Source organism: Mixophyes fleayi, chromosome 2, assembly GCF_038048845.1.
Source record: "Mixophyes fleayi isolate aMixFle1 chromosome 2, aMixFle1.hap1, whole genome shotgun sequence".
NCBI classification, from domain to species: Eukaryota; Metazoa; Chordata; class Amphibia; order Anura; family Limnodynastidae; genus Mixophyes; species Mixophyes fleayi.
This window is the reverse complement of record NC_134403.1, coordinates 145,544,004-145,553,910: the sequence shown is the minus strand read 5'-3', so window position 1 is coordinate 145,553,910 and position 9,907 is coordinate 145,544,004. Positions and strand designations below refer to the sequence as shown.

The following is a 9,907-nucleotide window of genomic DNA, read 5'->3' as shown; positions in this document are numbered from 1 at the left end:
TGCTGATGAAGACAAAATCTGTCAATCAGCCTGAGGCAGGAATGGTTTAGCCATAGGCTTCAAAAGGAATTTTCCAGGTAGGCTTGTGGCTCATTGGGCTGTTGATTAATCTTTTTTAAACTATATGCCTGTTTTTATTTAAACTGGGTACTGCTCACTGGGGGTTAAGCTATATTGTTCTGCTGATGTCTGGCCCCTCCCCAGGGACCAGCCAGCTTATGCAGAGTGTCACAGATCAGACCTGGGCTGATATCCCCCTCCGCTTTGACACCGGTGGTGTTCGCCTATCAGTGCTTCCATATCCATGTGTGCTAAGCCCATCCAATCAGTGTTCAATACACACTACTTTAACATGAGGCTGAGCATCAGAGGAGTGTGTGTTGAGCCCCAATAGGAGAAGCTCAGCGTACATAGTTACTGAGGCTGCTCACTGCCTCCCTCATGTATCTTCTGCCAGACTGCAAATTGCTTCATTTCTGCTTCCCGATTGCCTTGTATTTGCATCCTGCATGTCTTATGTACCCCCCTGCTTCATTCATCTTGTTTCTCCTGTACCCAGCCTTCTCTATGTCCCTTCCTTGTCCTCTTATATACACTTGTCTTCATCTCTTGTCCTCCCTTTTCACCTCATTGCCTAATGGATGCTCCAATTGCCACCTTGGACCATCAGTTTATGTAACCTACTTTCTTTCTGATTTTTCTTCTTTTATCCACGAGTAGAGAGAATGTAAAATTACCATATCTCCGATATTGATTGGGCTCCTGCGGTACATACAGGATCTGATGGCTGGTAAGCCCTAAAGGTGGAGTAGGAGATGCGATGTCTAGATTCAAGTACCAGGGGCAAATAAGTAGCTGCATGGATATGTAAACTACTGCCAGGTGAGTGTGGCCGTGATAGAGGGTGGAGGATATCCTGAACATATGCTGGCTATGTGTCTGTGTACATTTCTCTGCATTATATAGCCATTACTTAGGTGCTTTCTGTATTGTATATCAATCACTAGGATGCTCTCTATAGTTTAAAGCATCACTAGGATGCTGTCTGTATTATATGGTGACCACTAGGATGCTCTCTGTATTGTATGGCAGTCAATAGGATGTTCTCTGTATTGTATATCATGCATTATGATGCTCTCTGTATTGTAAGGCGGTCTCTAGAATTCTCTATATATTGTAAGATGTCACTAGGATGCTCTCTGTATTGTATACTGGTCACTAGGATGCTCTCTGTATTGTATATGATTTTCTGATATGCTCTCTGTATTGCATATCAGTCCTTGGGATGCTTTCTGTATTGCACAGTGGTCTCTGGAATGCTCTCTGTATTGCATATCAGCCACTACAATACCTGCCTTGTATATAGGCCGAGAAAATGTATGTCGTTGTTGTGACTCTGCCTACCATTGCATGTTGCATTGGCTAGGGATAAAGGTGTGCTAACCTTGCCTACTTTTGTGTTGGCCCCACCTACAGTTGATTTGGTCCTGCCTATATGAGGCAACTTTCAGATTTTTTTCCGAGGACACATTAAGTTCACCGTTGCCTACTCTCCCAGAATGTCCGGGAGACTCCCAACTTTTTGGGAGCAGAGCAACCTCCTGAATCCCGGCCAGTTAGAAAAGTTAAACGGAGGGGGGGGGCCTTAGTAACGCAATTCATGCGTCACTGTGGCCCCGTCCCCTCTTATATGAGGTCAATATTATTATGCCCGTTTAGGAGGCGGGGCTAAGTGACGCAACTCACCGAGCCCTGCCCCCACTCGCCCACCTCTCCCTGAATCTCCCGGATTCAATCTTGCCAAAGTGCCAGTCCATTCTCCCACCCCACAGCCTGTGATAGACACACAGCCTATGATTGCCCTCCCACTCCACAGCCTGTGGTAGCACCTTCTCCCACCCCACAGCCTGTGATAGCCATGAAGACTGTTATTACCCTCCCACCCCACAGACTGTGCCAGCACGCCCTCTGTTCTGTAAGCCTGTAGCAGCCCTCCACCTCATTCCAGAGCCTGTAAAAGTCCACCAACCCGACATCCTGTGGGATCTAAGTGTAATTTAGATGGTGTTGGTAGGTAGGGTTAAGGACTATTATTTTAATGATAGGGTGAGGGTGGGCACTCTTCATTCAATGGTGGGTAAGGGCTATTCATTATATGGTGATTGTGGTGATGGGGCTCTTTAATAATGGAGCAAAAGGACTAATAATTTAGTGCTGGGATGAGGAGATTCATTGAATGTGGGGTTAAGTTGCGCTAGAAGTAGGGCTATTTACTTATTATGATTGTGATTAATTTATTGTCAGGCTGAATTGCAGGGGGGGGGGTATAGACATATTTATAATTTTATAGAATCTTATTTTAGGGTTGGTGAGGGGAAGGGTGAACTAGTGTTTACTTACAGCTCTGCTTTACAGGAGGTGAATAGTAATTATCTCTTTTCCAAATAGGGCCCGAACATCCCAGGGACCGGACAAGCAGAAACTGAACTCAAGACGCTAGCAGAAGCGCCATGTAGCCAAAGCTGCAAGAACAGGTAAGAGAGTGCAGCACTGGGTTGGAGAATAGTCTAGCGCTTGTTAAGGGCTACGTGCTTCCGTAGGGAGTCAGCATGTACTGACACCAAATAAAGGGGGTGGTGGGGTTGCAGGTGTTCCATTTTGCCCAGGGCACTAAAATGTCTAGTTACAGCTCTGGTAAGGTGTGTTAAAGAAGATGTGTCATCAAGTCATCTGGTGTTAAGTTTATAGTGTCCTGTACATAAAAATAACAAAAAAACAGGGTTCCTCAATTCACTCAGCAGAGCGAATAATGTTCAAAACAATGTTTATGTGCTATGCTATCCCGTCCTATACAACAGGAGAGCTGTAAGATATAGTCAGAGCCGGCCTGGAAGACATTTATCTGCTCTGATAGCAAGTACTATGTAGAAAAGCAGAAAGATAATATCATAGGACCCAGTGATAGGTTCATTTTAATAACTGTACATTGCAATGATACTTTCAATAAGGCTGTACTAATAATAAAATAGAGGTTGCAAAACTACATCACACATTTAACACTATGTGTTCTGAAGATCTGTGTGATTTTTGAAAAACGTCATGTAAACCAGCCTAATTTCTCTTAACCAGGAACCTCATGTTTTAAACATTTCCACTGGTGAAGTTCCACTATTACACAATGATAGGTCTGGTTTTGTTGATTTGAAACTGAAACATATCTGGAAGAAGTAACATTGACTGGAATGAGATAAAGAAATCTAGATACATTATAATTCTGCAAAGTAATATTTGCTTTATCGGTAAGGGATACAATATTGGTTTTGAAAGGTAATATAAATATGGAGAATGAAGGCGTCAAGGTGGTTATCCTGTTCTTTGAAAAGTTATTGCTATGCAATATAATTAATGTTTTCTAGCAATTTTGCTAAATAATGTGGCATTGCTTTATTGCTGTTTTGTATAGGATATATTATTTTATCTAAGCCATGTAAACAATCATACATATAAACACATAAGTGAGGTACTCTCCAATATGTCTTACTGACCTTTTTTAGACTTGCTAACAAGAAAATGACCATACGCCATAACAAATGTTCTGAAACAGTAAAGGTAAGTTAGTTTGATGTTTCTGATGCTTATATGTATGGAGATTACACAGGTTCACTTGTTACACCGCCTGTCCCCCATCACTCTCTTTTCGATACAGGGCTTCTGTCTTTAGCTGTTACCCACAACATGACAACAAGAACAGGTGCACTGCTTAGGATGGTGCCATTGCCCCAACCTCCATAACCCTCCACCAACCCCACCTTTCTTGCCTTACGGAGCAACCACATGCTCAGTCTAAATGGAGCAACCATTCAAAAAATGACTTGCTGAGGTGTCACTGGATCAAGTGGAGTTGCTCGCTACTAACAGGTGCTGTTTGCCTGCAGTGCATAAAAAGTGATGGGAGCCCGGGGGATGGTGCTGCTCATGAGGACAGAGGCACAGGCTACAGGAGTGGATTGCAGGGCCATGAAGTGTGTGGGTGGTGGCATTGGGCAACCTGAAGACTGCAGTAGTGGTTTGCTCTCTGATGCTGAGGATCTTGAGAGTGCAAGTGACAGCTCCGACAAATCTCTGTGTGGAGGAGATGATGGAGGCTACAGTAGTCCATCTGGGGACAGCAGGGGCAAAAGGAAGAGGAAAAGCAGACTGTCTGGAGTCAGCAAGCAGAGACAAGCTGCCAATGCCCGGGAGAGAGACAGAACACACAGCGTGAACACAGCTTTCACTGCCCTCAGGACACTAATCCCCACAGAGCCTGCAGACCGCAAACTGTCCAAAATAGAAACCCTGAGGCTGGCTTCTAGTTACATTTCACATCTAGCTAACATCCTGCTGCTGGGGGAGGACTGCATGGATGGACAGCCATGTCTACAATACAGAGCCTCTGTGGCCAGTGCAGCACCTAGACCCATCTGTACCTTCTGCCTTAGCAATCAGAGGAAGATGGTAAGTGGTACTCTAATAGAGAGTCTATAGAATCATGTACAGTATGTGACTCATTCTAAACGGCACAAGCTGTTCCCAAAATGTGTAATTTCTTTTCTTTTAGTCTGAGTGCAGTAAGGAACATTTTGTCCGTGCACACTTAAAATAGCACTATATGTTCTAATGGACTGTATTGCTTTATATTATTAAAGATATATAGTTATAGTAACACAATTTAAAAAGTGTAAAAAAAGTGAAACTTTCTCACAACTTCTGTTTGTATACCCATGTTTGTTCTCTAAAAGCAAAAGTAATTTTACACTAATTTAGTTGGGTTATATTATCAAAATGCACTTACATTCTTTCTTGTTTCAATAAATGGATTTTTATGGATATTTGTTAAAAACAATTAAAGGGGAACAAATGGAAGAAAATGGATTATAGGGTTTAACATACATGTGGGTCAAAGCAGGTATATACGTATTTGATATCTCATTTTTTAACATGTTTAATGTAATGTAGGAATAACTGAAGGTTATACAGTGTTGGGTACTGTGCATTTTTATCTGAATACTATGCAATGCATGAGAAAATAATGCTCTACTGTCTTGTACAATATTTCGGACTGATTGGTAGATGTGGTCTGTTAATGCTGAAATGTTTCTAATGTTTACAAATGTTATTTGAAGACACTCATGAAAATGACAGTTTAAACATTTTTCAGTGACCCGGTCACTGGCGAATAATCACTTTCCACTGATCACCCATTTTACATCCACTTATTTTCTTTGGGTTGATCTACACATTGAAAATTGCCAAGTAGCATGACCATTGCCTGTGATTGCACAGTGCCGCAATTTAATAGCATTGCATGAACTTCAAACAATCAACCGCTTTTTAAAATAAATATATATATATATATATATATATATATATATATATATATATATATATATATATATATAAAACTGAGTCAGATACTGGAAATGCTACTTGGATCTATATAAGGAGGTTTCAGAGATGTCAGGTAATACAACTCAGCATAAAGTAGCAGTGTTTTCTAAGCGATTAATCGCACTAGGTGTTATCGCAGAGACTAAAAATCGCCCATGTAGCCCTAGCCTTCCTGTTTATGTAATCAAGTGATGAAAAGCACACAGCTACAAATGCTGTTTATTGCTCCTTTTAAAGAGACATTGGTGATAGTAAACAACTTTGACTGGCTGCAGGAATATTTTACAGGGATTTACTATCATATTCCTTCAAGGTTATATAATGACACTATATGACACTATAAATATAATAACACTATAGCAGAACAGAAAGTCAAGACACATGTTTGCTGCAGTTCTACAATCTAAAGGGCTTCTAAAGCATACAAATATTTTATTGATGCAGAGTAAGTCTACATACAGCTATGTTATTTTCCAATGTAGGCTGTAGTACTGAAGTCAATCGTTTGCATAGTGTGACCTTATGAAGCATGAATTCTAATATATCTGTGTTTTCTTTACAGCACAGGGAAGGGGAGAAGCACTTGTCTATTTAAGGTGTATGTGGCCATTAACTCAGATGAGCAGCTTGCACAATACTTGCACTGAATATAGACCTGTTCTAAATATATCCACTTGACACTCTTTTGTTTACATTGAAGTTATGTAATGTAACTTACATACTTTATTTCTAAACAACAACAACAACAACAACAGCAGCAGCAGCAAAAACCCACCATGACCTGCACTTTATTTTATACTGGAACAACTTTATTTAAGATACTTTGCAATTGAAATCTAATTCAGAATGGAAAGTTGCACCTGGTGTTGTTGCTATTTTTTCCACAAGAAATGCTAAACCCGAGCACAGACGGTGGTTAAACCAACGACACATGATGAAACCTGATCATGGACACGCAATGCTTCCATCAGAGGGTGTTGTCATAACACGCTTTCACCTGTGCTTTTCACCACTAACACTCCTGGCTTTCTTGTCTTAGTACTCAAGGAAACCACAGGTTTGAATGTGAAGGATATATTGCTGGCCCTTTAAGGGTTCTACAGTGGATGGAATTAAAGTTTGGACATAATGCGCATTTTAAAATTGTATTTTGAAGTATAAAAAGTTTTGATGAAAAAAACAATATTATAATGACAAATGCCATTTATGGGATACTAACATGAAAAAGTTTGTAAACAAAAGAAACAAATATAATTGATATGATATTATAATTGTGTAAAAATGTGATGTCATATATAATAATAATATATTGATCTAAATGAAACACTCCTTGGGCTTCCAGTGCTGGAAATGTTAGGGGCTAGTTAAAACAAAACATTCAATTTAATTAAGTTAAAATAAAGCTTAAAAACTCATGGGATAAGAGTTTAGAAATAGCTGGATTTACTGGCATTGTATGTGACATCTACCACAGGACATTTATTTAGTGTTTAACCTTGAAGAAATATATACTGCAAACAGTTCATTATATAGATAAAAACAAACCATTTTATATCACTCTAAGTACTTTAAAGGCATTGCTGTGAGCTGGTGTCTCCTGGTGTACATTGGTTGGAAGCATTAATTAGCTTGTAAATCATGTTATTACTAAAGTATAGCTTTAGGTGATTCTCATTGGTAATATGATGAACAGTTAACAGTTATAACCTAAGGGTTTCCTCTGCACCCATTAACCCCCTCCCACACTATGGTGGGGTCCCACACCTGGGAGTCACCACTGATTCATCTGTACAGCTCACATCTTCAGCTCTCCCAGATAGTGATGCCTGAAGATTTAACAAAATAAATGTTTTAAACTGTTATTGGACATGTTATGTTACTTTCATCTTTTTCAATTGTTAAAGGTATAAAATAAATCCCCATTGGCTGATTGTTCACCTTTAAGTGCAGATACTAGTTTAAACTGTCAAAGCCATTGCTGTGCCACAACAAAATCGCTAGCGCATTTTGTCTGTTGGAGAGCGATACATTTAATATACCTGTACTGTGTATTTAATATATTGTCTTGTTTACATTACATATGCTTTTATATATTCTGGAATATAATTACATCCAACACGGTGACTCACAGGCAATTCAAAGCACAATATATCTACCAAACTTATTTCTTTAAGATATGTAACTTAATTCCATCAGAATGGGACATAAATATATTTTTGTCCCATTCTGATGGAATTAAGTTAGATATCTTAAAGAAATAATTCTGTTTATACCGCCATTTTTTTTAATTATATATTTCTAATTCTAGAATACCTTTAATTCTGCAAGGGCTGATCTGTAATGGCTACATATATTACTGAAAATGCCAGATTAATCTTTCGGTAAATTCCACCAACATTTTGCAAGTGCGTAACAGTGCTATGAACTGAAACTCTTGCTGCCTCATCCCACCTCCTCCCATTGTGATTTGCTAGATGCCATTTACTATTACATACAGTGGTCGAAGTGGAAATTTAGAAGTGGCGGTATGAAAATGTAAATTTGATAGTTTTACAATGAAGGCAGTAGGGTAAGTGGCGGTATGGCAGACCACCGTATACCGGACCCTTTTGATAAATAATTACATCTGATATAACACAGACCTAACCTTGGCTTTAGAAGCCTGAAGGTAACATAGATGGACGAACATATACAGACAACAAACAAAGCTATAATTGTTAGACTTATGGGAGATGTACACGTAGCAAAGGCAGACAATGTGTGGAATGAACCAATATTCCAAATAAATATTTGATCATAATATGACTGGTCTTTCATGAACTGTTAAGCTGCATTTTCATAAATACTGAATCAGTGATTTTAAAAGCTGGGGTCCGGCAATTGTACCATTCTTATATAGCAATTACAGTTCTGACTCTTTCTAATGAGAGCTTTTCTTTAATAAAAAGGAGAACCACACTTTGACAAATGGCAGCTACTTAAGTTCATACACACAAATATGTGAAGCCAATTACCATCGGAAAATGTAAAGACAACTTGACAAATCATATGTTTAATACGACATTAAGGTTGTTTGATTACTGGTAATAAAACTAGATGTATTGCTCAATCATCTATAGGATGTGTATATTTATATACCTGTCTAACAAGGGCAGTCATTACTGCAAAGAACAGGTAAATAGTCAGCACTTAATTTAGATATGTTCATGTATGATGATTATCATTATGGAACATAGTATGGTAGTAATTGAAACATTACTTTTTTTTATAGTAATGGCAATGTTAATATTATTGATCATTTAAAGTGGAACTGTCACCAAGAAATTACACTTACAGAATATCATACACTAACAATATATCAGGTTAACCACATGTTCGAGAAATGTTTATTTTTTCGTTCTCTTTTTGGACATTCATTAGATCTCCTTTACCAGCGGCATTACATAAAAATGTGAAGTTGTAGCCAGAATGAGCAGGTATTTTAGCGGTATAAAAAGTAAGGTTACTCCTGCAAGCATAATTTACGGATGAGGATTTAAAGGTTAATTGCAAAAGCCTAAGGTCATCTGTGTGTTAAGACACAATAGTTTTATGTAGAGGTGACAGGTCCACTTTAGTGCACTTTATTACATGAATACCAATCTGATTACCTCAAAAAATATATGTGATTGTGTAGTCCTCAATGTACTGTATTTAAAGAAACCATGTAAATTTGGTAAAATGTTCATTACATCTATCAATTGCATCTGATTAAATGTAGGAAAAGAGCACTGTTGTGCTTGGTGTACTTGGATCCAGCACAGCGCTCCTCTTCTGAGCTTGGCACATATGAGTAATGGGGTGGCTGTAACAATGGCTGCCTAGTTATGTAAAACACAAAGAGGATCTGCTGTTGTCCAGGATCACAGAACTCTTCACTGAAGCGTGTCTTTTACTCAGAAACTAAATATACTCAGTGCCAGTCCCACATAATGTTTACATTCTAGTTCCATTCAAGTAGTACATTATGTACTTGATGCCATTTGCCCTGTTTACTAAACGGTGCTAGGATGATTTAAAGGTATTTGCTGTACATGAATAATTCAGTATATTTGACCCATAATGTTGTGTCATGCAAACTAATGTTTATTTTTCTAGATTCAGTGTATATAACTTATGATAGAATTGTACTTAGGCTGGAACAAATTGTGTTGTTATATTAAACATATGTCATATAAGTGTGGACAACATAGAATTTATTTTGTGATATTTTCATGTTGAACTTCTATCATATTTATATGAAATAAATGTTATTTTAATAAATAAAAATATAAACAAAATACACCTTTGTACAGTGCCATTTATTTGACCTTATTAGGTTACCATTATACAACCCACCAATAATAGTATACAGTAATGTGAAATGGCTGCTTTCCTCATGCCTTTTGCCACAGATACACTCACAATAACAATGCAGATGTTTCATTTTAAACTGATA

The 9,907-nt window shown here is 38.3% G+C and overlaps 1 pseudogene; it reads left to right on the top strand.

The window, feature by feature from the left end:
- Positions 1-1,918: 1,918 nt before the first annotated feature.
- LOC142139859 (basic helix-loop-helix transcription factor scleraxis-like) lies at positions 1,919-9,647 on the top strand (annotated as a pseudogene).
- The last annotated feature ends 260 nt before the right edge of the window (positions 9,648-9,907 follow it).